Here is a 27,696-nt window from a genome sequence, read left to right as displayed (position 1 = left end):
ATATTTCAGTAAATGTCAATTTTGTCCACATATAAAAAAATCATTTAGCCACTGACAATATTGGGAATAAATTGAGATTGTTGAAATAAAGATTGCATTTAATCAAATATTTAAGAATACAATTTCAGCTAATTTGTTTAAAAAAAACAACAACAAAAAACACGCGTCTAAAAACGTCTTTAAAAGTTATCTTGTGACTTCAGAAGACCAGAACATACAAGTTGTTTGAACCATCTTGATAATACCTTTATGGTGGTGCTTTTATCATTTTTGACAGCTCCAGCCCAAATTCACTTTCATTATATAGAAAAGAGTGGCAGGAAATTCTTTAAAACTCACCTTTTGTGTTCCACTTGAAAAAGGAAAATCACACGGATTTGGAACGACATGAGGGTTGGTAAATAACAACAAAATTTGAGTGAACTGTCCTTTTAGTCTTTCAGAACTACAAAAAAGATAAACTGTGGAAATTGTCAAGGTAACTGAAGAGCGAAAATCAAATAAGTGCTGCTCGCTGCTCAACAAGCAAGTTCTTTTCAGCGTGGTTCAGCTTGAGGTACTAGCATACGCGGCAGTAAATTTGTGGAGCTCTGTATCCGACTGAGTGACTCTGAGAAATTGACTGGCTTGGAATCTGTTCTCCTAGTCCTCATGACTTTCCAGCATGCGTATGACTTGGCATATCCTGGCAAACAGGATCTATTCACAAAGCTAACAAGAATGTATTGCTCTTATAGTCACAGGTATTCTACATCTGAAATTGCCCTATTTTCAAAACAGAAATTTGTGCTTCTACGGACGTCTAAAGCTAAGTAAAGTGCTTTGACAAGTACTGGTTCTGCTTTTGTAATCTGTAGAGCAATAGCCGTTTTCTCCCCCTCAAAAGATTCTTTACTCCAAACCTTTGGAAAATGCTGGCTCTTCAGGACATTTTCATGTTAATAATGCACATTTAAATAACATTCTGTCTCTAAATGACATCTCTAGGATCATTCACTTTTCAGCTGCTCCCCATCCCTCCACCTCACAAGAGTTTTGCTGCAGGTACATTTACAGCAGTGCTCTTTCATCAGACTTGAATGACTGCAAAAATCTTTCAGTGTTCCTCAATGAACCCCTTTAAATATTCCGGTGTGTAGCACTGTAAGATCTGTGTGGGGAGTTTTGAGTAGCTTGCAGATTTCTTCTAACAAGTTCAAGTTGCTTTTTGGGAGAACAATGGAGGGCTGAACAGATGGTCACTTGTTCAGATCATAGGTCTGCAGTGCAGTGCTGTGCTTCCCAGAGAGAAGCACTTATCCAAAATGACTCTCTCGGGAAAAAAAAGAGAAAGAAAAATAAATAAATAAGAGATGCTAATGTGGGTATGTCATGCATCAGCATCTGAAAAAGCCCACCATGGACCTCTTCCTTGCCATTTCCTATGTCTGGGCAGTATTGACTTCAACATCACAATCAAAGCCTCTTTTTTTTTTTGTGAAAGACCTGGATGCTGAGTAAGCCACCAGCCCTGCAGGTCTTTTTTGTTGTTTTTGCTGCAAGGGATGTGGGTAGATCACTGTCTCTGCGTTGAGCAGTGCTGTCTTACATGCGGTCGTCTGTGATTCTTACATGGAGATGAGCTATAGTGGAGTCTGCCGTGTCTCATATAACAGCATGAGCCCTTCATCATTCACAACTCATGGTGCAGGTTTTACAAAGACTTCTCTGGGTGGATTCAACATTCCTATTGCTTAAAAAAAGTCAATTTACAGTAAACATCAAAACGATTGTCATAACCTATTTATTTTATGGTGAAATGGGATATTCAACAAAAGAAAAAAGTACATTTTTAGAAACAAATGTTGTGCAAGGAAAAATCAAAAGGGGATTTTAGACAAGGTCATAGAGGAACCATTTTTGGTACCCCAAAGAAACTTTCAGTGAGGAAGAACTATTTTCTTCCACTTTGTCACTCTTAAAAATAAAGGCTCTTTATTGGCATTATGGTTCCGTGAAGAACCTTTAACATCAATGAAGTAGAAAAAAGTTCTTCACACTAAGAAAAAAATGGTTCTTCTAAGAATATTTTACTGACAGGTTCATTGGGGAATCATAAATTGTTATTTTATGGTATTGCTATGAAACCCCTTCATGAAGGAATACTTTCCAACAAAGAAAGTTAAGTGTTTTTCTTAGTCTAGGGCAGGACTTAATTTAATCCATTGGAATTGATTGGGTTGTGAAAGTGGTTGTTGCATATCAGAAAGGGTCCAGGTGGAAACGATTGAAAACTAAGAGGAATTGTCGACTTGTTTCAGAGGAGAGCAAATTATTACATCATGATGAAAGATTACAAAGACTTTTTGTTGTTGCTTGTTTCAGAGGTGGAGCAAGTTAATACATTTTGATGAAAGAACATAAAGACAAAAAAAAGAAAAGAAAATATGAAAAAAAAAAAAATCTTTTGAATAATGTGCATCAGTGTAAAATATGAGCAGGAGTGTGTATTTCAAGCAAGAAAATAAGGTCAATTTTGATTTCATGTTGACTTTAACAAAGACGGATCCCACTGCCCTTTGCAACCCATTTCACAGCATATAAGCCTATGTGTGGTTATAACACAGAGTTCAGAGTGATATTATTGTACAATGCAATGCATGAGAAAATATCCACCCACGCCCCACGGTCACATCAGAGGTCATGCAGTCCACCACTGACTCCCACACTCCTCCACAAAGGACAGTTTTAATGACATAATGATATGCAATACCTTGAAAACATGCTGTTAATTACTTTGGATACTTAGCAGAGCAGAGACCCCATTCATTGAATACATTACAGCGAGCAACCTTGACGTAAGCCACCGTCCCCTCGGTCTTGCAAGTGCAAAAGAACACACACACACAAGTGCTCTCCGCGCAGTGCAATAACTTTCTCTGTGGAAAAGGATTCTATAGTGAGGTGTTATCTCTGGATTCACAATCAAACTGAAGCTCCCCTCCCAACAAAAAACATCCTCTTAGCAACATATTGCAAGCCTCAACCCAAAAGAAAGGCGGAGAAAAGTGAAGAAAAACAAATTAAATTCTGTCAAGATCGAACTGCTTTTCACGCCACTGCAGGGCCCCGGCTCTGACAGAGATGGAATTTCATGCAGCTAAAGATGGCTTCCTTTCCATCAGGCCCGGCCTTGTCCCTTGCAACAGGGGTGGTGCTCCGTGTGCTACAAGCACCTAAAAAAATATGAATTCATATGCTGATGTGCCGGTCTGCTTCCATCCCCTGTGCAACAGGCACTCATTTCAGCGTGCCTCGACACACAAGCCCATCTTTACAGCATTAAATTAATATTTAATCGCATATTTGTTTTGCGTACGATAATGCCATCATTAGTCTCTGGGTGCAAATTGCCATTTCCATTTCACAGACCCACCTGGCAAAATCGGTTCTGTCATTTTATGAAACAACATCTTCATTCGGTCTTCCACGCAGTTTGGCACGCGTCCACTAGCATGAGGAGCACGGAATTGCAATTTATTGCACCATAGATGCTTTACTTCATGCATACTCTTCAAGAGCGTGTCGCTGCGAGAGAGCAGATTACACCTGAGAACTAGCAAGCCTTGAAGCACAACGAAGTTAAAGGAGGGTAAAAGAAGGTAAAAGAACTTCTCAGTTGATTGGGCACTGGTGCAGTCTTTTGTGTCCACAAAAGGACGACATGATGAAAATATTGTTGTTGTAAATGAGGTGTTAAAAAAAAAAAAAAGGGGGTGTTACGGTATCTGTGAGGCTCCAAGCATCCATGAATCAACACATGCTCTGCTGTATTCTGCAACAAGGGGAAAGTAATCAACAGGCATCGCTGTGACCTTGTTTCCAGTGTTCTTAACAATAATTTAATTAATCAGATTTGAAAGAGGCTTGGGAACATGAGGGCGAAATTCAGCATGGCTGAATATTCCAGGAAATTACAGACCACAAAAGGTGAAAGAGGTTGCGAGCAGATAGAAGTGTGAGCAAAAGATATAGGCCACAGACAGGGAGGAACAGACATACCAAAAAAAGGAAAATCGGGGAGCGAGAGAGGGGGATAGAAACAGAGAGGGGAGGAACAAGAAATATGAGGACAGACCAAGGACAGTAGCAAGAAGGTCTAAAACAAGCAAAAAATATGGGAAGAATGCTAACAAAACTCATTTCTACCCTTTCCCTCTCATGTGTTTCCTGTGCTTCTCACCAGGGCTTAAATGGATTCAGTATTCTTTCTTTTCTCTTTCCGTTTTTTATTTATTTATATATTGCAGTCCCATTTGCCTGAGCTAATGAGTTGATATTTAGCTGGCTCAGACACAGGCTCTTAAAGAGAGCTGCTGGGAATTGCAGGCCGGCCGGGGGCCTCAGGGCCCTCTCCACCATGCAGATGGAACTCTCACACTTAAATAGGGTCAGTCATAGGTTTACAAACACAAGGCCATTTCAAATGTAACAAAAATATGTAATAAAGAAGAACCACAAACAGCAAGTGTTGAGTTTCCTTGCACAGCTGACGTTATATCTAAAAGACAAAAACAATATGACAAAAACTGCCATTAGGCCTACCTTTTTTTGTCAATTTGCAACCTTTAATTAAAACTGGATGAATCTCACAAAATCTAAAACATTTATAAAAACAACCCTTTCCCTAATTCTTCATCTCTTGCAAAAAAAATTAAAATATTATAGATGTATATACACACAGAAGAATTAATTCATTATAAAAAACAATTAAAGTGCTATTTTAAATTTTTCTAATGTTGTTTTGGAGTCCCCTACAACAGGTTTACATGCATCAAATGTCAAAAAACGGTTTCATTTCCTCATACATTTACACATCACCACATTTTCAATGATTCTCAAACGACTCGTCAAATGAATCAGTCTCTCTAAATCCCTCCTTTCCGCAAGCTACTCTGCTCTGATTGGTCAGACAGCTCAGTCTGTTGTGATTGGTTTACCGCGTACAGCGCGCACGTCGAAAACAAAAACGCCCATTGCCATAACAACGTCATCTCTGCTTGTCCTGAGGCTTCCTACGGCGTAAACTAAAGACAGTAACGAATAATGACGTCGATTTTAGCATATCAATCCCGAGAGCGAGTCCAATGATGAAACACTGGAAGAATTAGTTATTCATCCCGAACCTCCATTGCAAGGACGACTCGAGCAGGACGTTTCTCTGTGATACACTACTCAGTTTGAGGTACATTATGAGATGTTGCAACTGTAATTCCTCACCATCAGCATGAACAAGTGCATGTCCATCAACAAAACGATTATTTTACTTGTACTAATTTAACGTTATTTACAGAGTATTTTTCTAATATATTGCGGTGAACACGTGGAAACTGTATCAATAACAGTGCATGAAGTAAGGGATAATCCACAGCTAGCCATGCATTAAAGGATTTTAATGCACGACGTAGAGGCGAAGAACCGCCCGACGCGAAGCCATAGACAGTATATAAACTGGACACAGCGACCCCATTGGATTCAACGGAGACAAGTGAAGTCAAATAGAAGCACCAACTTCCTGATGGTCGAGCGTACTGCGCAGACTCAAACTGAGCTTGACGACATAGATGTGACGTGAGCAACCCGTCTATCTACTAGTAGCTGTGCCGAGAGAAATCTGAATAATTCCCTTCCGAAACTTGCAGAGACGGAGAGTGTGAGTAGGAGCTGTCCATGAGCTAGAAGCAGGAGAAACTTTTGCCAAGTATTCTGATTAATTACTTTGTCATTTTGCCTCCACGTCCCCCCGATTGCGCGCGAGCTTCTCCTCCTGTCCATACGGTAATCTCTCTACTGTGCGACAGAGAGTCGAGTGGTTATGACGCAATCGTTAGCCTATTTTTACAAAAACTGCTTCTACGGGGCCATAACGTAAGATACAAGGTAATGGAGCCTTTTATACATTTTCGTGTTTCTTTAGAAATAAATAATGGACAAATGGAGTCTTTAAACGCCTCAGATGTAAAGTTATTCGCTGTCAAAGTGACGCCAAAATGAATGGGAGTCAATGGGATGCTAACAGCAGGTGATGGTCCGCTAGCCAATGGCGGCGCCCGGGGCTACTTCAAAATAATATGAAACCCTGCCCCCCTGCGCGAAGCGGAGGGTGGTTGCCTCTACGAAGTGCATTAAAATTCTTTAATGCATGGCTAGCTGTGGATTATCCCGCTTATACCTTGGTTATTTGCCAAGTTAAAAACAAGTTAAAGCTGTAACTGATGTTCACAGTGTAATTTTTTAACAGACGTGTAAAAATGACGGTTATTTTCTTAAGTTACGGCTCGTTAGTTCTAGCACTCCGTCCACTTTAAATAAAGTAGAGCCATCGGATTGCTTTTATTTGAATGAATCATCACATTTATTTAAATTCATTATTAAAAGAGAGAGACAGAGAACTGAAAGAGAAGGAACAGAGAGAGAGAGAGAGAGAGAGAGAGAGAGAGATGCGTGCGCGAGTTAACGTTACCTGTGTGCGTCTCTTTAAAGTCTAGCAGCGACAGTCCCCTCGTTGCTTAAGCATATAGCTAACTTAATGATTCTTTAATGGATTTATTCAAATTATTTATGAATGACAGGCAACACTGACAGTGACAAGGCAATCTTTATTTGAACTAATCATGTCATTTATTTATTGTTAATTCTTTGTGCCGCTTTTTGTCATTCAACAAGTCTTCTTTTTCGTCTTGTGCCTGGGCCCATTTCTCAAAATTGCCATATTTACCATACAAATTAAACGATATGCAAAAATCATCCATTTAGCCTACCTAAATAAACGTTTTCATATGAGTCTCTCACTCTGCTTGCAAGTGTAACTGTGTTACTATGGTTACCAATGTTTATAGTAGCGGATTCATTTCGAACTGTAACTGTAATCAAACTGACTGGAACTACCTGTGCATTAAAGGGTTTTACTGCACACCTTCCAGCCAATCAGAATCGAGTATTTAAACAGCCCATGGTATAATGCAATGTATACATTAGCCGAGCTCTAGCGTGAATGACTGATGTAACATTAACGTTGGTAAAACAGATCTTGCTCCATGCTTACTTTCCTCAAAGTAGTGAGAACAACAGACAATCTGCATTAATAGACACAGTTTTAGGTAACAGTGGCCCACAACTGATTAGCAGAAGTATTTCAGTAAGACAGTAATAACGTTATGCGAGTTAAACAGTTAGCTGGAGACCTACACAATATAAAACTCAAACGTAAGTATTTTTAATCTTTTAATTTTCCATCTTTCAAGAGCAAGCGGTTTGCGAATCCTGCATTGAACTCTGAGATTTGAGAAGCGGTCGTCAGTAAAATAAAGGGAACACAGCAAAAGTTTAGGATTTTACTGCTGTGATATCATGGTAAAGATTAATTTTAACCACCAATTCTTCAAATGCTCGTCCTTGGGCAGTGAAAAAAAATAACTGGCCTTACCTTCACATTGTAGAGCACAGCGTCTTCTCGACATGATGCTATCCACCATCCACAGGAATCAGCTGCAGGTTTGAGGTTCAAGTTTTCCCTGGTGTCTGCGCACACAATAAGTGGGCGGGCAATATGCTAATGTTTCGTCTTGACGTCACAACGAAGCGGCTTATGACTCGTTTGAAAAACAATTCATTTCATTGACTCAGAGTCGACTCTTACTTTTGAAAGACAATAACTTTATATACGGTGCACTTTCAGATTTAAACTTTGCAGGATGTTTTCATTCACTTAAGAGCTATGTTACACACTACATGAAAGGTCATTTTCAAAAATCCATAATAGGGGCCCTTTAATAATTGTTACAAATATATTGTATATTTAATGATAAATTAAAGCTGCAGTCCGTAGCTTTTTTGGGTTAAAAATTATCCCAAATAAATTTTTGAGCAAGTACATAACCAGCCAGTGTTCAACACTATCTGCTTGCCTGAGTTTCATTCAAAATGGTAAGCTTGTAATAATGTTTTTAACTCCAGTGGTACTGGTGGATTTCCACGGGAAATTCTAGCATGTCTTTGCGTCATTACGTCACATCTGTACACATAAAGAAGGAGTCTCAGCTAGTAGGCTATGAGTGTGAGGATGTTGGAGGTGGAGATTTATAGCCTTTTCTCGCAGCACTTGATATAATTAAACTTATCAATTCGATGGCGCATCCAGAAAGGTTCAAACGACAATCACCAGGAGATTCACCCGCTGTAAAACGCGAAAGACTTCGGAGAAAAAATATCGGAAGGGCATTAAATGTAGTCACGCAATGCTGATGTTGTTAACATTAACAATTTGAGAACAAAGTATAATTTGCACGGTTTGACGTGATATAAGCGATCGTTAGATTTAATCGGCGCGATTTACTGCAATGCTTTTTTCCCCTTTGTTGCGCAGAACAAAATTGGATGATACTTACTTGTTCAGGCGACATTTTCCGTTGAAAATTCTAATGTTGGTCATACTTCAAAAAAGTAGAATCTGTGATTGCGAATGACAGTATCCACACCGGCGCAGTGACTGACAGCCACATTCTCCTCAAAACATTGGATTCATCCGCACTGTGCCAAGCCGAGGCACAACGCACGTAAAGTTGATAATTCCGCGAATAACTGCAATTGCAGATTTCGAACAGAGATGGCGACAGAGGAAAAACTGTGGACTGCAGCTTTAATATACCTAATTATTAAATATACAATATATAATAATTATCCACAATAAATCATATAATTGAATAGAGTATAATCTACTAATATATTGTGGTATTTATAAAGAAATCAATATAGGAGAAGAAAAATTCCAACACTGATGAAATGGAAATCGTTAAGTGAGTGCTCACAATTTTGGCCATAAATTGTAGACTTTCAGTTAATAGATGCGAGCATAGTAGCAAAAAATGTGGCAATGCTCTGTTGTTAATGAAGGGTTCAACATAGAAAGCTATGCACAAGGCATGCAGCCTGATGCTGTTGTAATAGATTTTAGACTGCATTTACCACATCAGGACACATCAAGCTGCAATCTCCAAGGCTGCAGTCGATCATGGAGCTGTCGAGTATTTCTAACAGAACTGTCCCTGATGACATCTACTAGTTATCTGTGAGTGGGTCATACTGTGCCATTCATTTTTCTAATGTAAAGAAAGAAAGAAAGAAATGCGTGTGTGTGTGTGCGAGAGTGTGTGCGAGAGAGAGTGTGTGTGTGTGTGTGTGTGTGTGTGTGTGTGTGTGTGTGTGTGTGTGTGTGTGTGTGTGTGTGTGTGTGTGTGAGAGAGAGTGTGTGTGTGTGAGAGAGAGTGTGTGTGAGAGAGAGAGAGTGAGTGAGAGAGAGAGTGAGTGTGAGAGAGAGAGAGAGACAGAGACAGAGACAGAGACACACTTTACTGCAGACCAAGGGACTCAAATACATACATGACTTTTGGGTCAATTATCTATATTATTTAAATCAATAATGATATATTTTAAAGGTTAGTTTTCTTGAGGTTGTAGCGAAGCTTCAATTTGCAGGTTAAACTGTACAATATACATGTTAGTCTCCTTGTTTTTGGATTATGGATTGACACAATACCAAAATTTCAGTAGTTAAGTACTACACTGAAATTACATAATTCTATAACCAGTTTTCACAGCAAAAACTAGTCATATTAAACACGATTTAATAAATGAATATTTAAATCTAGTTGAATTAAAAGAAAATTTGGGCCTTTAATCATTTCTAATAATTGAACAAGAGAGAAATAAATGAATAACAGTAACTGGTTTTCTCATCAATATTGTTGTTTAACAACATTAATTAACGCTATAAGTTACATTCACAAAACCGGCTGTGTTCATATTAATTTTCAAGTAGTGCATCGCTCACATTGCAGCAGTATTAACACGAGATGTAAGCACTCTTCACAGATCATTCACATATATGCACGACGAGGTCAAACTTTTGACATCCCTAATCCCTACTGTAATATGATCTATTAAATCTGTTGTCTTCATTTGGATGCCTAATGAGTCTTGTATTTAATAATATCACTATTTTAAAACTATGCCTCATGAGCAATCTGCACTGTTGCTTTTAATCACCTTGCTCTTCATCCATCCACTAATAAATACTAAATGTATGCATGCTTTATAGATAACTATGACTGCATCATTAATAAATTAACCATACCCAGTTATGGGATTTGCAGCTAGATTAGAGATGCCACTGAATCTGGATCAGTGCCATCAATGAGTGTTATATCTGTTATGTTTGGCTGTAACATTAAATTTACTGAAGGCCTGCCAGTAGCCAACCATCGCGGTTCGGCGACCTGAACCGATAACTTTCCCGGCATCAACGGAGCGGGTCGTCTTGCTCACTGGTGTATGAAACTGGCAGCTGCTCAGCTAGAATCCCTACAAATTGAGATTCGCACAAATTCAACATTGTAGTGAGTGTTAGCTCTGTGAAAAAAATGTAAAAAGACAAAATGGTCAGATTCACCACAAATAGGCCTATTTGCTTGTACACTAAAGAGCTTTTTGACACAAGTAGACACACACTATCCAAATCTAAAAACCTAAATCACAAAAGCATTTGCTACATGGATCAAGACGACAAGATTTGGCACAATCAGTATGCACCCCAGTGTCTTTACACAAAAGAGAATCTGCTTTGGACTTTAGTGATTGATGTGCTCTCCACTTTAAGCCTTGATTGACTGATGGTATTAGAGCGGGTAATGCATATTAAGTTAAAGCCAACGTGGTTCAATCAATAAAATTCCAGCTGATGTCTCGGAGTTTCTTGCAACTTTACTTTTGCTGTTGATCTAATATACATAGCCCTAAATTTAATTTTCCTAGTTCATCCTAATCTCTATTTTCATCCCACAATCATATACTGCATATGCTCCAAAATGTAGCAGCTAGAGTTCTTACTAGAACCAGGAAGTACAACCAGGTTCTGTCTAAATGGTTTAGCTCCTCACAGGGCTTGATGCTCCCTTTTTTCCCCCAATCAGCACATGTGCTCGTGAGTTGAAATATTTAAGAGCGCATTTAAAAAACGTTGGTAAATTCACATTTATAAAATAATGTGTTTTACCTTAATAAATGGATAAAAGGAGATATTTACAAGCAAAAATATATATTAGACATGTCACAATAATTGCTGAAGCTTTCATCACAGTATATGGTATTATCAATGTACTGAATTAAGTAACAAAAAAAAGTGTTGTCCTCCTAACAGGTTAAATAACTTTTTATGATAAAAAAATAAAAAACTTTGAACATTTAAATACAATAAAACAAAACAAAATCTATAAAGTAAATAAATGTTTCAAATATATTAAAGTGCAAAAATATTATAATAAATATTAGCACTTTACATTAAGGTCTCGTTAGTCAACATTAGTTAATGCATTAACTAACAATGAGAAATAGTAAATAATTATTCTTTGTTAATGTTAGTTAATAGAAATACAACGGTTCGTTGTTAGTTCATGTTAGCTCAAGTGCATTAAATAATATTAACATATACAACTTTTGATTTAAATAATGTGGTTAATGTCGAAATTAACATAATGAATTAACAAATTGTATTAGTCTTAGTTAGTTTAACATGAAATAACAATGTCAACTAAAGTGTTACCGAGCAGTAATAAGGAATCAGAACATTTTCTATCAATATCTATAGGGCATGTTTTAGTCCAGATTAAAATGTAAATAACTATCTATTAAATCTTTAAGTATTAAAGGGATAGTTCACCCAAAAATGAAAATTCTGTCATCATTTACTCACCCTCAAGTTGTTTCAAACCTGTATGAATTTCTTTTTTCTGCTGAACACAAAAGAAGATATTTTGAAAAATGTCGGTAACCAAACAGTTGAAGGACCCCATTGACTTCCATAGTAGGAAAAAAAATACTATGGAAGTCAATGGGGTCCATCAACTGTTTGGTTACCGACATTTTTCAAAATATCTTCTTTTGTGTTCAGCAGAAAAAAGAAATTCATACAGGTTTGAAACAACTTGAGGGTGAGTAAATGATGACAGAATTTTCATTTTTGGGTGAACTATCCCTTTAAGTAATTGGTGCTGAGATGCATCTACTAAAAACAGCATAGTCCAGGCACATGCCATTTGGCATGGTATAGAGATAACATTGAGGCATTGAACTAAAACAAATTGCACACAAAGGACAGATTCCGGCCATGTCCAGAACGACAGCGCAGTTGCCCTGCTTGCCAATGCACTTAAATAAAGATGATGAGTAATGGAGTGGGCAGAAACATCTGGCTGTGATGCTCTACTCCGAAAGCATTGTTACGACTAGGGGCATTGTTGTGTGAAGTGGACTAAAGTAATAAAAATGGGGGATGATAAATAATAAACAGAAAAGCATTGACAACACACCTGAAGGCTTATTTCATTACACGAGAACCCTGCACTTTATTAGAGATAATGAGAAACAATCCCAGGGTGAGTGTTACAGTTGAATGCTTCATAGTCACTCTTCTCATCCTTTGATTCTGATGTCATTGGATTTATCCGTCAAATGGGCTTCTTCATCTTCAATACAATCACTTTAAGTGTGGCTCTGATGAGTAAACCGTGTGGCTTCTGAATGCTAGCCTGACATATATGTTTCAAGCTATAACAGTTTTAGAGAAATAGCCAGTAAGAAATAGAAATAAAAATAAAAATAAAAAGAGACCTCTCAATTGTTTAATACTATGTTTCTCCAGCCAGCAGTGTGATTAAATCCACAACCTATCCACGTGAATTTTATAGATGTATACGTTTTCTGTTTTCCAGCAATTATCTCATTTTATTTCATTTTTATACATCCTTAGGAATTGTAACTGAAACATCTGAGGGAAAATGAGCAAAAATCTGGGTTACAGTGAGGCACTGACAATGGTGAATGGGGGCAATCCATAAATGTTAAAATTCTCTCTGAGTTAATTGTATAGTTACAAGATGTAAACTGTTTAAAAAGTATTTTTTTTCTTTTCTCGTACTAAAATCAGGTTAAATTATATTCAACTTTTACAACTTTGTCACCATGACAACAATCACCTAAATGACAGTAAAAAGTACTTAAAAAGCTTTACAACTTTAATAATACACAAACAGATAAAACGAGTTAATGTAAGCTTCACATTTCTAAAAATTGGCCTCATTCGCTTATTGTAAATGCCTCACTGCAACCTTGATTGTTGCTTTTTTGTTCTTTTTTTTAAAGAAAAACAAGGGACAAGCCTAAATATTTTTATGGTAGGGGACATGTCATTTTTCTCCAATCAGAAACAAGCTAGAGTGACAACACTCATACTGCACATGCACAGTTAGACCCTCCCCCCACCAAGAAGACAGTAGACATATTCAACATCTGCTGCTGCATTTGAAAGTAAATTTATGAAAGTTATGAAAGTAAATTTTTTCATGAGATATATTTTTGTCATACTGTCCTGACATTTTTGTATGAATTAATCAAAACTTACTTAGTTTGAATTATTGTTTTGTTGACTTCTAAGTGACATGGTTAGCATGTGTCAAAGTCAGTGTGTCTAGCAGGCGTATGATGTTCTTCTGTCATGGCGGATAGGGTTGGGGACGGTTGCAACAAGTTATAAATTGCATGTTTAATAAAAGTTTGTTGCATTGCAAATTGTTCAATTCTTCCTGTCTGACACTGAAATATGGAGAGATTGAATAGCATCTGTAACACCTGCACACTGAATCTATGTAGGCCTATGTTCTACACAAACAAACAAAACTCAATAACTGTTATTTGATAAATATGACTAAATAAATAAATGATAGGCTACAATAATATTATTGAAATAAATAATACTATAATATTATAGTAGGCCTAAAACAGTTAATATTTTCAGAATTCTATGCTCATTGAGACAAAAAGCTTAAGTTAATTAGTGAAATTTAAGGTATTTTTAACATGTTGCAACCATCCCAGGTTGGGGTCAGCTGCAACATCTGACTTCTTCCATTCAAAAAAAACCCGCACACGATAGGTCATATATAATCATCTTTAAATGGTATGGGTAATTAGCAGACAGATGCAAGTTTAATGTATACAAATTTGGTTGGTCTAGTCCAAATAGTCTCTGAGTAACTGAGAGAAATGTAAAAAGTGTTGCAACTGTCCCCGGTCTCCCCTAATCAACATTATACAACAAACACTTTTGTTTGAGCTTAACTTGTACTGAACACGGAATATTTATTTAAAAGAATACAAGACTTCCCTGAGTTCCCTGAGCTGTGACAGAGCAACCTCCAAGTAGGCTTTCTGCAAGCCGCACACCGATTACATCACTTGCCCACAGCAACGATTTTTGGTAATAAAAAGCATTTAGTTCAGTTAGAGAACAGACACTGCAATTAAAAACTGAACGCGTCTGCTTAATTCAGTGTGAGCAAACCGAGAGTCGCAGCACAGATCAGCAACAGGAGTCAGATTTCATTTATGTGACGAGAGTGAGGCGAGCTGATGATGGCAGAAGATTTGGTTTCAAGATTTCGGAGGCAACACTCATTTACATACACACACAAGAATGAGGCTGCCGTTACTCGTTTTGTTACTAAAAGTTCTATGTTTTAAGTGTGTCACTGTACTGTTTTGTTGTTGTGTTTTTCACTAAGAATAATAATGAACCCACCATTTAAGAAATTGCCGCCCCTGAAAGTAAAATGTGCACGGCCGCACAGGCATTCATAAGAGATTTAAAAGCGAGGTGGAAAAGGGGGAGAAACTCCAACGTCCTCCCCCGGTGATACCGGTATTACTTTCTACTTTCTTTACATTACATGAGCACATTTTTTTTTTTAAATGTATAGGCTAATTAAATTGTGGTACTTTTACTTGAGTTGAAATCAAAATATATTACTCAACTTCGCTACATTTATTTTCCCGCCAAAAGTACAAAGTACTTTGACGAAGGTGCCGACGGAGCAACAGGGCGGGCTGGCATTTGAAAGGCAATTTTCAAACTACTGCGGTGGAGCCCTGCGCCTCAGCCAATAACAGACAGGTCTGAAGCAGAGATGGGGACTCGAGTTTGAGACTCGGACTCGAGTGCGACTTAAGTCGCACACACAGTGACTTCAGACTCGACTTAAGACTCGTCCTCGAAAGACTTCAGACTCGACCTCGAGCTGCGGGACTCTTGAACAATGTTTATTTTTAGGAAACGTCTGATGAGCTCGCTGTTATTCCCCTGCCTCCGTTATCTATAACCTTCCTACGTAACACGTGACGTACTACGTATCTGCTGCGCGAGGCCGGCCACACGAGAGGACAATAAACATGTCGACTACACCGGCCGCTGGCTGCTGTGCCATTCATCATAAGCTTTGGGTTTAAAAACTCACAGAGCTGCCAACTCTCACGCATTCACCGTGAGACTCACGCGATTGACAATTTTCACACGCTCTCACTCAGAGAAAAATCGCGAAGCAAAGAGGACACGGAGACCGACAGACTAGACAGAGCAGGTTACTTATGATAGAAAAAAAATCTCAGCTCTCAAATTTTGTCAATTCTATTACGAAATTCAAACAATAAATACCGTTTTGGCGCTTGTAAATGCGACGTGACAGATCCCTAACGGCACGTGAACCGATCCTTTCTACTAGCTAGTAAATAAATTTACAACTATCTTGTGTAGGCCTACCTAATATTTATCCAAATATTAAATCAAATCACAAGAATTTAATTTAATTGAAATCGTGAAATTTGTGTCAAGCAATAATAACAAAACGTAGCTTACCAGAAATTGTACCATGTTAACATTGTAACATGTTGCCACAAAACCTAATACAATTCAGTTTAGTTACTAAAATGTTTTGACAATCACAATACACTTATGACAATAACCATTGTTATTGCTTATAAATGTAATAGTATATTTTTATAATAGTATTCCACATCATTTGTTTCGTTGCAATAGTCTTTTGCATTTAGCTACAATGTGATGTTTTGCAGTTTTGCACTAAATAGGAGTAGGCTATGTCAATTTTAGTACTGTAAGGTATAACATTTTCTATATTTGGTCTTATGGCCCCACAGAGCCAGCACAATAGGAGCCAAGGCCAAAATACAGATATTAACTTAAAAGTAAAGCATTCTTGGTGTTTTTGTCATGTTGCAATAGCCTGTTTGCACTGATTATATACCAAAATCAAAGCTGATACACATGCTAATAAATAAAGGAGTCATAATAACATATTACATGCTTTGAATTCCTTATAAATAGCTATGCAGTGTTCTAAGCAGCCTGGATGGGTCGCTGTACGTGATGCAAGACTTATTACAACCACAAGAGACTTGAGACTTGACTTGGACTCTAGGTCAGAGACTTGAGACTTGACTTGGACTCTAGCTCAGAGACTTGTAAGCATCTCTGGTCTGAAGCACTTCAGCAAATTACAGACAGGTCTGACTCGGGTGCAAAACCAATCAAAACTTCCAGTTCAACTCGGGGGCGGGGCGTTCAAACCACGCTTTGACATTCAATCACCGGTGCACACGTTTTGAATCTGTATTTTGGTTAATGAAAGTGAGTTATGCTCATAGTCTGATTTTAAATTTTAATTATGGCAGCTCATGAAATGGGTCATACCATTGATATTACCAGAGCACTGAGCAGTTGAAGTAAATAGAAAACTCAGCACAAAGAAGGACGCAGTTATTGCATGGATGGAGCTAGAACAATGTAAGTATCTAAAATGCATTACGCACAGTTGAGTTTAATGGTAAAGTTTGCCCTCTTTTACAATCCAGTTAAACTAAATGTATGAAGCAAGCTTTGTACGAAGCTGAAATAACCTCAACATTAGCAACAACAGTGTTATAAGATCGCATGATTTATCTGTCAATCAGATGCACATAAAAGTCTAGTTTGTTACTATAGCAACAGTTGGCTCCAAGCACATTTTTGGTAGAACGAAAAAAAAGAGCATTTTATTAAACATGTTAACCCATACCCAACTTTATTTTTTTAGTGGCACTTTTCTATTCATACTGTTTTAATCCCTCATTTCTTTGATCAGACCTCTTTGCTTTTGCCCTAAAAAAAACATTCAAATGATCTTACGTCACGTGGACTTACTTTTCAAAATTAGTAATAAAACAATCGCTCTTGGCAACAGGGATAGCTAATATGTTTGCTTAGCATACCGTCAAACATGACAATTTATGAGTTTAATATATACAAATTTTGCTCCAAAATCACAATACACATCAGTCTTGTCCAAAATAACTTATGTAGTTCCGTGTTGCTTCTTAAAACAGAGTGAAACAGAATATTATTTTATACAATTCTATGATACAGGCTATGTCGATTAGCGTTGCATTATAGAAATACATCATTCTTATGAAAATACCTGAGGTGGCTTGAAGAACACATATCATCGCAATTGTGTTTGTCTTAATGTTTCATCAGTCAAAATGTCTCTGTTTGCATGTTATTACATCCATATAAGGGATTTCCTGAAACAACATAAGTTTAATACTTCTATGAATCTCACTTTTGGACTTTCTGCATGAGGGAGCCCTCTGGCCAACACTCCATATTGCTGTCATCAACTCATTTAGGGTAAAAATAGAAAAATAATACTTTGTAATAGGTACTTTGTAACGTAGTAACTTGAGTAGTTTTTAAGCAAAATACTTATTTGATACTATTAATACTCTTACTTGAGTCAAATTATTATTCAGTACTTCTACTGGCACTCAAGTAAATTATTACTTAAGTAGCAATACTTTTACTTAAGTAAAATTTTTTAGTACTCTTTCCACCACTGGTTGTCACACGTCGATTAACCAGTGGGAAAATACCCTCACCGTCACATCCCTACCTCCATGCAAGAAAAATGTCCTATGGAAGTCTTACTTTGGATGTATATCAAACAACATATTTTTTATCAATTGGTGAAACATTAGAAAACAGCACTGTCCAAAACAAAGATGCCTCTTGCCATAAATCCATGATAAATGAATACCTCCTCCTTGAGGTACAAAATGAAGAAAAAGCTGAAAAAACTCATTCACCTCATCAAACACAGAGCCGCATCCCACTCAGGAGAAAAAAAAAAAAAAAAAACTTGCAAAGGTGAGGAGCTTAATTTGAATCATATCCCAAAGCCCAGTGGGAGGGAGGAGAGAGTGGAGCACCAAAGAGTAAAAGTGACAGCAGCAAGCCATATTGCCCTGCGTTGAAAATCACTTCTGTGGAGGCCCCTGAGATTTAATTTCGGATGCTCGCGGGGAGCCGGTTTCTGTCTGTCTCACTCAGGGGAAAGAGAAGGAGGGAATCCCTGCAAACTCCACCCTACCATCCGCCCGCCCCCACAAGACATCATGTCAGATTAAATCGAACCCAGGATGAGCTTGGCTTTAGTTTCAGAGGCTCTGGACTCCACAGCTCAGACTTCAAGTGCACAGATAAAATGTCGGTTTACATTGGAACAAAGAGGGATTTACAATCAATGGCCTGAGAGAGAGAGAGAGAAAGAAAGAAAGAAAAACATTTGCGCCTGCCCGATAAGCAAGGGTAATTTACGGCTGATTTCAAGACCCGATGTTAACAGAGTGCGAAATAGCGGTTCACCCTTGTTCCCTTTTCACTAAGGTACTTATTTAGATGAGCAATCAAGCGGTCGAAAGACAAAGACATCATTCCAACACATATCACTTGAGAAGGGGGGGATACAACTTGACCAAAAGGCTACAAATTAAGGACAAAACTCAACGGACATCAAGTTCATACTAAGCCAGCACATGAGGGTAGTGCGCTTGCTGCAATCGAACTGAAAATCAGATGAATAAATACATATGGGGAGCCTCTGCTGGTATCAAGAAGAAAGTGTGGAGTTATTAATTCACAGTGATCAGAGCGCATCTGGGTTTGGGTGAGATTCTTCAGGGGGTGGAGAAAAGACCGGCGGGAGAGAGCATGTGGAACGATGCTGGCTGCCAGGCAGCCTAGTGCAGGACCATTAGACAGAAAATGTCTGTTGCGCATTGGGAGAGATTGTGTTTAAATATCATGTCACTCTGTCACGGTATAAGCAGGGGGTCTGAGTGTTTTCACAGCCAAATAAAGCAAAAAGAGGAGATCGAATAGCTAGAAGGAAAGCAGAAATGGTAGTCGTAATTGATGATAAATTGAACAAAGAGGTTAGATCATATGCTCACTTCCTCATAAAATTTTTAATTTCCTATTTTCAGTTCAATAATCATGGGTTTGATTAAATGTTATTCAATATGGTGATATATGCACTTTCTGTGGCAATCAGAAGATTGTCAGAGAGTGTAACGTAAAAATGATGGAAGGCTTAAGCTATTTGGAATTGTGGCTTCGTTGCATCATTGACTTCCTGTCACATGCCTTTGAGGTCGACCTTGCGGAGGAGCCGAAACCCTGTTTTGACATGAAGTTGGATCGAAAGTCGAATCTATTGTTTTCTGAGAATATCCTGGGAGTTTGAACAGCACTACAATTGTCTGGGGACAGGAGTTTATAAACAAAGGTAAAAATAAAAGAGAAGGTGAAACCGTGTCTGGAATTGTCATTGAAACAGTGGCTTCCATTATTTAAACCCTACACATGCTAAATTTGGCCTCCCAAAAGAGTTTGGTTCATCACACTGAACATAATGTCACTGACTTAACTACATTTATTCTCATTAGCCGCAAATGGTCAATGTCTGCTCTCCCTGCTGCCTCATAATGCTGAAATCATATGAAAGAAAGACAAATCTCTTCAATTTCACAATGGGCTGGACCTAGGCATCAATATCTAGGTAAAAATATATCACAGACATAAATAAATGTCTCAAGCACAAAGCATATGCCTTTATGTGCATCAAAGCTCGCAGTTTTGCTGCTTCAGCGTCTTCCCCGGTAGCATACATAGAGTTTTTTTTAAAGTAAAATGCCAGCTATTTCTAGATGCAGCCAGCGTCTGAGTTGTTTCTCCCAGTGATCTCACTGCCGAGCAGTGAGAAGACAACATCAACAAATACGAACCATCAAGGAGAAGAACAGGAAAAGCAGGATGCGGAGCTGCTGAAAATCATTAGCACTCTAGTTCTCAGAGAAGCTACACTGTCAAGATTTTAAGTCTCACTTCGCATAGTGATGTTGACAAATCCTGTGGTACCATGGGAAAGTAACGTCGGCTGCTACAATCCTCTTCGTTTAGATTCAGTTCCATCCCATGTATGAGCTTCAGTTCCATCCCATGTATGAGCTTCAGACAGCAGGAACAGAAGGCATAGGGGTTATTTAAACTGTACCATGGTAAAAGGGTTTGATGAGCCTTTAACGGCTCTGGTTATAACAGTCATTTGCCTGTCTCATCCCACTGGTTAAATAATAGATTTAGAAATATTCAGTGTCTGTCGATTTTAGGAGCCCCTTTTTGGACAACTGTTGAGATATGTTTTGGAATATTGAGAGGCTAATTGCTTCTATATCTCTTTTTTGACATTTAATTAAGTTTAAAGGGCAAGGAAACTCCTTCTGGAGGGTTTTCAGGTATTAAAATCTATTGCGTGACCGATATTAACATACTGTCGACTGGCAAATACAGGTGCATTCTGTCTAAAGGGCCTTGAAAAGAGTATCCACACCCTAGCCTAATCCAGCACAACACTTCATCACACAAATGAATTCATTTGAATTAATTTTTTTTTCTAATATGTAAAAATACGTTATCCTCATTCAGTACAGACTGTACTTCAGATTTGGATATCGCCCAGCCGCAAACAATAAAGCAATCATTATATGACATTAGATAATTTAGTAAAATTTCTACTTCTCTGAAGTCTTGTGAAAAATATCAGTCAGTCTCAGTCTTGTACATAGGGTGATGTAACACAGCTCTGATGCATAGACATGACAGGGTTGGACGTAGGAGGTGGCTCCTCAGAACAGCTGGGGTCTGGCAAGCACTGAATCCCGTAGGGAGGGGGCTTGAAAAGGCGAGGGGAAACAGGACGCAATTTGGCTTCTCTCTCGCTTTCTCCCTGGGATGTGCCTTTTCAAGACCTCTAGGCCGGCTTCCTGTTGGGCAGTCATCCCAAAATCCCCTCAAGCTGTGCTGCTTCAACTGAAGCAAGTGAGGTTTTTTTTATTTATTTGTGTATGTGTGTGTTTATGTGGTGGGTGGTTCTTGGAGTCAACAACTGTAACCCGGGGAGGACTTTGAAGCAGCAGCAATCTCTGAGACAGCCCAAACTGTGCACCATCACCAGCTCCTTTCTGCCACCTTCAGACCTGTCAGATGAGCCTTTAGGTGGCTCCAGCAAAAACCTGGCTTTCCCATAGGAAATCATCTAAGACTGTCAAACTAACTCTAATGTCTCAGGCAGGTCACCAGCACAACTTCAACATTTAGGTAGAAGAAGGCTGAAGGCTTAGTGAAGCGCTGTCAAATACACTGAGTAGCCTACCCTATATAAAACCTTGGCATTGAGAGCTGGCCGAACACGATAAGAGAAACAGGTAGAACGGCAGCCACACCAAAAGTAATTGAATCTATAACTCAAATATGTAATTCATAGCATTCTGACATTTGCAGCAATGTTAAATCCCAAGGAACAATATATATATATTTTTTTTAAATCTGCTTATTCCTCCTAATAGCCGGAGACGTGCAGATTCCGTGGATCTTGATTGCCCAGTAACAAGTGGCACACAAAAGGAGGCAATCTGAGCTAAGAAAGAAGGCACCTCAATTACTAAACTCAGCACACTGGCTCTGATATTTCAGACCTAATGAAATGCATTTGATTCTGGCATTTTAAAAGCATTATATTTATTAAACTCTGACCTTTTTTAATATGCTACACTTCTAAAAACAAACTATATTATTCTGAGTTACAGAAATTACATCATTTGTGTGTATTATATGAGGAAAACCACGTTAAATCCTTGAAATGTCGGCATATTTGTGCACTTGCGGCTACACACAACATGACGAAAACTGATTTATCGTTTGATCGCCACTAAAAATATTTTTTTTAAAAACACAAGGAGAAACGAATGACTGCATTAAAACGGCCGTTCACATGTAATGTAACAAAAAAATTTATAAAAAAATACCAGGAAAAATATAGCACTATTTATATCAGTCTGTCAATTAAATTTCTTGCGACCACTTGTAACACACACACAAACACACACACACTGTAATACGGAGTGGCTTTACATACGTGCTCTCCTGCTGCTCTCGCTAAGGAAGCATACTAGGCTCTACCCTTGTTAGTGAGGTAAAGTTGAGACCCTATTCTCGAGCCCACAGTGTAAAAGGCACTACTATCCTACATGGGTTTAGGATGTCTAGTTGATAGTCGGCTTAGAAGAGAGAGAGAGACCTTGCGTTATGTGCACGCGCATCAATGACAGAGGGGTCAAACCCCTCGCGCACCGGCCGGTTGTCTACTATCCATCAAAGTGAATATGCGCGCGAGATGCAGGAGCGTACAGGCGCTGCCGCATAAGCGTGTCTCGTGCTTGTCATCTTTTGCCGATTTGAAGGGCAAAAATCCGTTAAGGACTTCACCAAACACCCCAGAAGAAAGAAAAACAGCATACTCACTGTTTTTCAGGATCCAGACACTCTGTTCTCCCTGCGGCACTTCGTCACTTGTATATCCATTCCAGAGCTGCCCATTTTCACGACGTTTCAACCCGGTGTGTTTCTCTGAGGTAAAACCAAAAAAGAAATTGTACGTACACACAGTCTCGACCTCTCTTTACTCAGCCTGTCTACATGTTGCTGACTAGCTCTCTCCCCCACCCTCCTTACCTCCCCCCTCCCGTATCTTTCTCACTCACTCAGTCTCTCTCTCCAGTTATTTTGTTAAAATTCAGTATACGCCCCGTCACCTAGCAACCTCTCTCTCTCTCTTCATCACTCACGCGACACGTGTTGAATGCTAAACTTGCCGTTGTGGAAGGATGCAGGACTGTTTTAAAAGCGACTGTACACGCACCGGTGGCGTATCACTATGCAATCAACATACTTATTATAGTAGGCATTCTCACGCCTCTTCCTGTCCTTTAACCCCAACCTGGAACATTCCGCTTTTTCCCCCTTAAAGACCCCAGAGACGCAACTTAGCGCCTAGCCGCCTAAAAGGAGATCGAGGCAACAGAGATATAAAAATGCTCGATAATTAAGACTAAATTATTCTCTAACCTGGTCATACCCGTTCTTTTCTGTCATTGTGTTACACCGAACACTAAGTCACAAAGTCATTTTACAAATAGTTATTTTTATCAATCCCAATGGGGTTTGACTGGCGCAAGGTGAAAAGGTGAGCTATGAGAGCGTTTCAAAATCTTGAGGATTTTTGTCTGTTTTATCGTAGGCTGCTACTCTCCCGAGCCGGTCATTTTGTTGTCCTCTGCTGGACGTCAGGGTGTTGAATGCTGCAGAGAACGTGAGTGCTCAGCATTCTGCTGTCCTATCCTACCCGAAGGTAACGTTAATCACTTCTGCGGTGTATTTGGACGGACTGAGAGATACAGACCGTGGATGGAGATGCTGTGGGTGATTGAGACATTGAGTAGACAAGTGTGCGTTTGCAAAATTGAATTGAATTTGACCACGCCCCACAGGAAGTTGAATTGAATTGACAGGAAGATACATTCATTGAATTGGAATTAGTCAATAAAATGAAAAGTTAATTAATGTGATGAAATACAATATAGCCTACTATAGAAATGAAATACAAATTTCAGATGTTTTAATTAAAAAGTATAAAAACATAAAGAAAAATGTTAAAGAAAACCCGGTTAATTGGTTAGCCTAACTGTCAACATTACCATATAAATACCATACCACATTAAAAATTATAAATGGTTTGACATTAGCCTATATGTTTAAATTTAATTTAAAAATTACAGTTTGTCTGTATATATTGATTGATCTATCCATCGGTCTATCTATCAGTCTAGGTAAATTGTATTTTTTATATTTTAATATCTATCTATCTATCTATCTATCTATCTATCTATCTATCTATCTATCTGTCTATCTGTCTGTCTGTATGTCTGTATGTCTGTATAGGTCTAGAAATATTTCAGTCTATATGAGTCTATCTGTTAGACATGCACTATAAAACTGCCAGATTGTTTAAAAAAAATAAGAACCTTAAACAATGCTTTATCAAGCCAAAGTTCATCATGAACTTTCATTTTCTAGTTAAATAATTATATGAATTTTATATTACTCCAATTGTATAAATTCATTTCATTTTAATTCTACTTCCATAAATTCAGCTTGTGTTTTTGAATCTTCTTTGTGACTTAAAATTTAAAAGCCAATTCACTTCTGAATGGCAAACCAACCCTTCTGTGTGTGTATGTGAGCGTGTGAGTAAGAGAGAGACACAAGTGGTAGGCTATGTGTCTTTGTGGAATATTCTTGTGACAGAATGACAGTGTATGTGTGCAAAAAGTGTGATTGAAAGGAGGATCGCAGGTGTTTGTTATGTGTACTCTGAAAAACTGCACACGATTATATATCCACCTGCCTGTATTTGTCCAGAAATACTCAGCAGCATTCAGTTTCCTTCATATATATATATATATAAAACAAATAGCACTAATTAATTTAAAAGCACAGGACTCACATCCCATGTTGTATGGTCTAGCAAGTAATTGGAGGACAGGGCAGTGACCTCTGTTGGCAGTAGTGGTATGATGAACATGAACATATTTTCATACGGAGAGACTGAGCCCAATCCGTCACCACCCGGATACATAAATCAGCGAACACTGGTGCAGTCAGCCCAGTATACAGTTCTGAGATAGCGTCCCTTGTGCAGCACCATGAAAAGGAATTATGGAGGAAGAATTGTGTAGAACTAGAGTGAATATTATAAAAATTGCACACTACTTCCATGCAATTTGGATGTAAAACTAACACTAACATCTTTGCTATATTCTTTTGGCTTATACCAGAGGCAAGTGAATATTTTAGCTATACAATCAAGTAAGCAGGTCTCTGAGGTCATTATAAATCATTCATGTCATTATGTCATCTTTACACTCATTGAAATATCAGTGGCATAAATGGCTCTTCTCTTATTTTCTGCTGCACTGGCTATTGAATGCGTCCATCTATATGTATCTATGGCTTGTTCATATCTGAAGCTTTAAGTAATTACTTCAATTACATCTTCCCATGATTATAGTGGAGAACCATCTTATCAGCAGTCTTACCTTAAAGCAAAGAACGAGAGTGCTGTTTCTGTATGAGTTTTTCCCCATAATAAGTCACTACAGAGGGAGGGGAGGGAGGGGAGGGAGAAGGGGGAGGGAGAAGGGGGGGGGGGGGGGGGGGGATTGAAGGGGGAATTGAATCCCAAATTGTTCCTTTAAGGCAAAGAAGTGGAGGAACTATGCTGAAAAGAAATATGCTGATGCCTAAAAGGTTCATGTTAATACTTCATAGAAAAAACTTCATTCTCAAATATGTATTGACATTCTTTCAGATCACCTGTAACTTGCAATTTAGCTTTATTATTTGACATGCTCAGACAGGAATTATGTGATTTGAGTTACAGCCTCACAACCTATTTATTAGTTTTGTCAAATTTGATTAGAAACTGCTGAAATATCTTTTTAAGGTTACTGATTTACACAAATACAAACAGCTGGGGGCTTTAGGGCTTTCCACGAATCTTGTGCATATTATTTTGTTTATAGTGAGTAAATTATTTATGAACCTTGGGACTGCAGTTACAGACAGAATCCCCAAAAGTGGATTTGATTTGGATATTAAGGCAGCAGTTGGCAAGCGTGTCTTGTTCATATCAGAGATAAAACTTTTAATTGAGTTTTCAAACAGGTTTCTTCTTCTGTTTCAAACGCTTCCCACATCTTCCATTGAGTAAAATGGCGCTTATATGCAATCCTCCACTGGTGTTTGCATTGCTATGAATGACAACATTTCACTCTTGGGTATTTCACTTGTTGAGCTTCGTGTGTGTGTGTGTGTGTGTGTGTGTGTGTGTGTGTGTGTGTGTGTGTGTGTGTGTGTGTGTGTGTGTGTGTGTGTGTGTGTGTGTGTGTGTGTGTGTGTGTGTGTGTGTGTGTGTGTATGTGAATGAGAAATCACAGAGAAGAAAACAATAAGCTATAATTAAATAAATGTTAACTATTAAAAAAAATTAACAGTGCTTAATTGCAGGCGTTGACAGTCCTGAAAAGTCTGTATTCCTGGCAGGAAATTACCAGTAGGCTACCTTTTTTTCTACAGATTTTTTACAGTGTTGTATATTCACATTCTTGGGCTTTTCTAAATATCTTAGTACCTTTGTACAATAATGTCATAGATTAAGTTTTTTAAACATCAAGTCACTTTTTCTGACCCATCCTCTGGCATACTTTCTCAATAGCTCTTATTCTCTGTATATTATTTCTTAGTGGATCTCCTTAGAGGATTAGAGTCAGTTTTATGCTCAAGCACCTCTATTAAGGAGAGTCAACCAAAACTAGCTCTCCTTTTCCAAACACTATAACTGCATATTGTGCATTAAATGAACATAGGATCCTGATTTAGTGCATAAAAGTGATTTGTGAGATTATGATGACGCCTTATTGTTGGATGTTTGATGGCTTCTCATGTTACACATTAACCTTATAATGTATACCTCTATGTAATATATTAATCTTAAAGGTCCCATGACATGCTACTTTTTGTAGGCTTTAATATAGGCCTTAGTGGTCCCTAGTACTGTATCTGAAATCTCTTTCCAAAAATTCAGCCTCAGTGCAGAATTATAGCCACTACAAGCCAGTCCCAGAATGAGCTTCCTTCAGACGGGCCGTTTCGGTGTCTGTAGCTTTAAATACTAATGAGGAGGAGAAAGGCGGCGCAAGGTGGAGGGTGGGTGTGGCCTTGACCATCTTGCGCAACGGTAACGTGGCGTGCATGTTTACGTTGGATATAGCAATGGCACGAAGACACGCAGTCTTTCAAGCATTTCAGTTTGACCCAGAATCTGATCCAGATGGAGAAGCAACGGATGAAGAAGTTGCAACTCAGCGACTCCAGCAGGACGTTTCCGAATGGTTAGTTTAAAATATTATGTCTGGATACGGTACTTTATTCGGATGGTTTACAGTTATTATCATGTAGCTAACGCTAACCTACTGTTGCCTTTTCACGAGAGATCTGTAACGTCTGTATTTATCTTATTACAATTACATCAAGCTCTGCGATCTTGAAATGCGGATATCGTGCGCGCCATATAACCAACAGGAAAACGGTTATCCAAATAACAAAGACGTGTACAACACTCGCGTTACAGTGTGTGTATTCACACACATATGAGCTTCTCATAAATGAGCATATGGCATTTATGAGCTTCTCCTCTAGCTCATAAATGCCAGAGGAGAACTGGCCCCCGACTGAGCCTGGGTTCTCCCAAGGTTTTTTTTTCTCCATTAGGTCACCTGATGGAGTTTTAGGACACCATTAGGTCACTTGATGAAGTTTTTCGGTTCCTTGCCACTGTTGCCTTTGGCTTGCTCAGTTGGGGATATTTTGGGGATATTTAATTTAATTTTATCAATCAATAAATTCCTCTTGAAACAAACTTTGTTGTATTATTTTAATTTAATACTGTGAAGCTGCTTTGATACAATCTGTATTGTGAAAAGCGC

At 38.4% G+C, this 27,696-nt stretch overlaps 2 protein-coding genes across 2 annotated transcripts in view; one reads left to right on the top strand and one right to left on the bottom strand.

Annotated features, from left to right (window-relative positions):
- Positions 1-23,544, bottom strand: part of grin2da (glutamate receptor, ionotropic, N-methyl D-aspartate 2D, a) — a 79,939-nt gene extending 56,395 nt beyond the window's left edge. Inside the window, exon 1 of the mRNA XM_082185731.1 lies at positions 22,616-23,544. The gene's annotated coding sequence lies outside the window, so the exon portion shown is untranslated. The remainder of the gene's footprint in view (positions 1-22,615) is intronic.
- Positions 1-27,696, top strand: part of LOC309510844 (uncharacterized protein) — a 208,275-nt gene that overhangs the window by 163,419 nt on the left and 17,160 nt on the right. The gene's annotated exons all lie outside the window — the stretch shown is intronic.

Source organism: Leuciscus leuciscus (assembly GCF_965113295.1).
Source record: "Leuciscus leuciscus genome assembly, chromosome: 12".
NCBI lineage: Eukaryota > Metazoa > Chordata > Actinopteri > Cypriniformes > Leuciscidae > Leuciscus > Leuciscus leuciscus.
The sequence above is the reverse complement of the archived record's forward strand: the minus strand, read 5'-3'. Positions and strand labels throughout refer to the sequence as shown.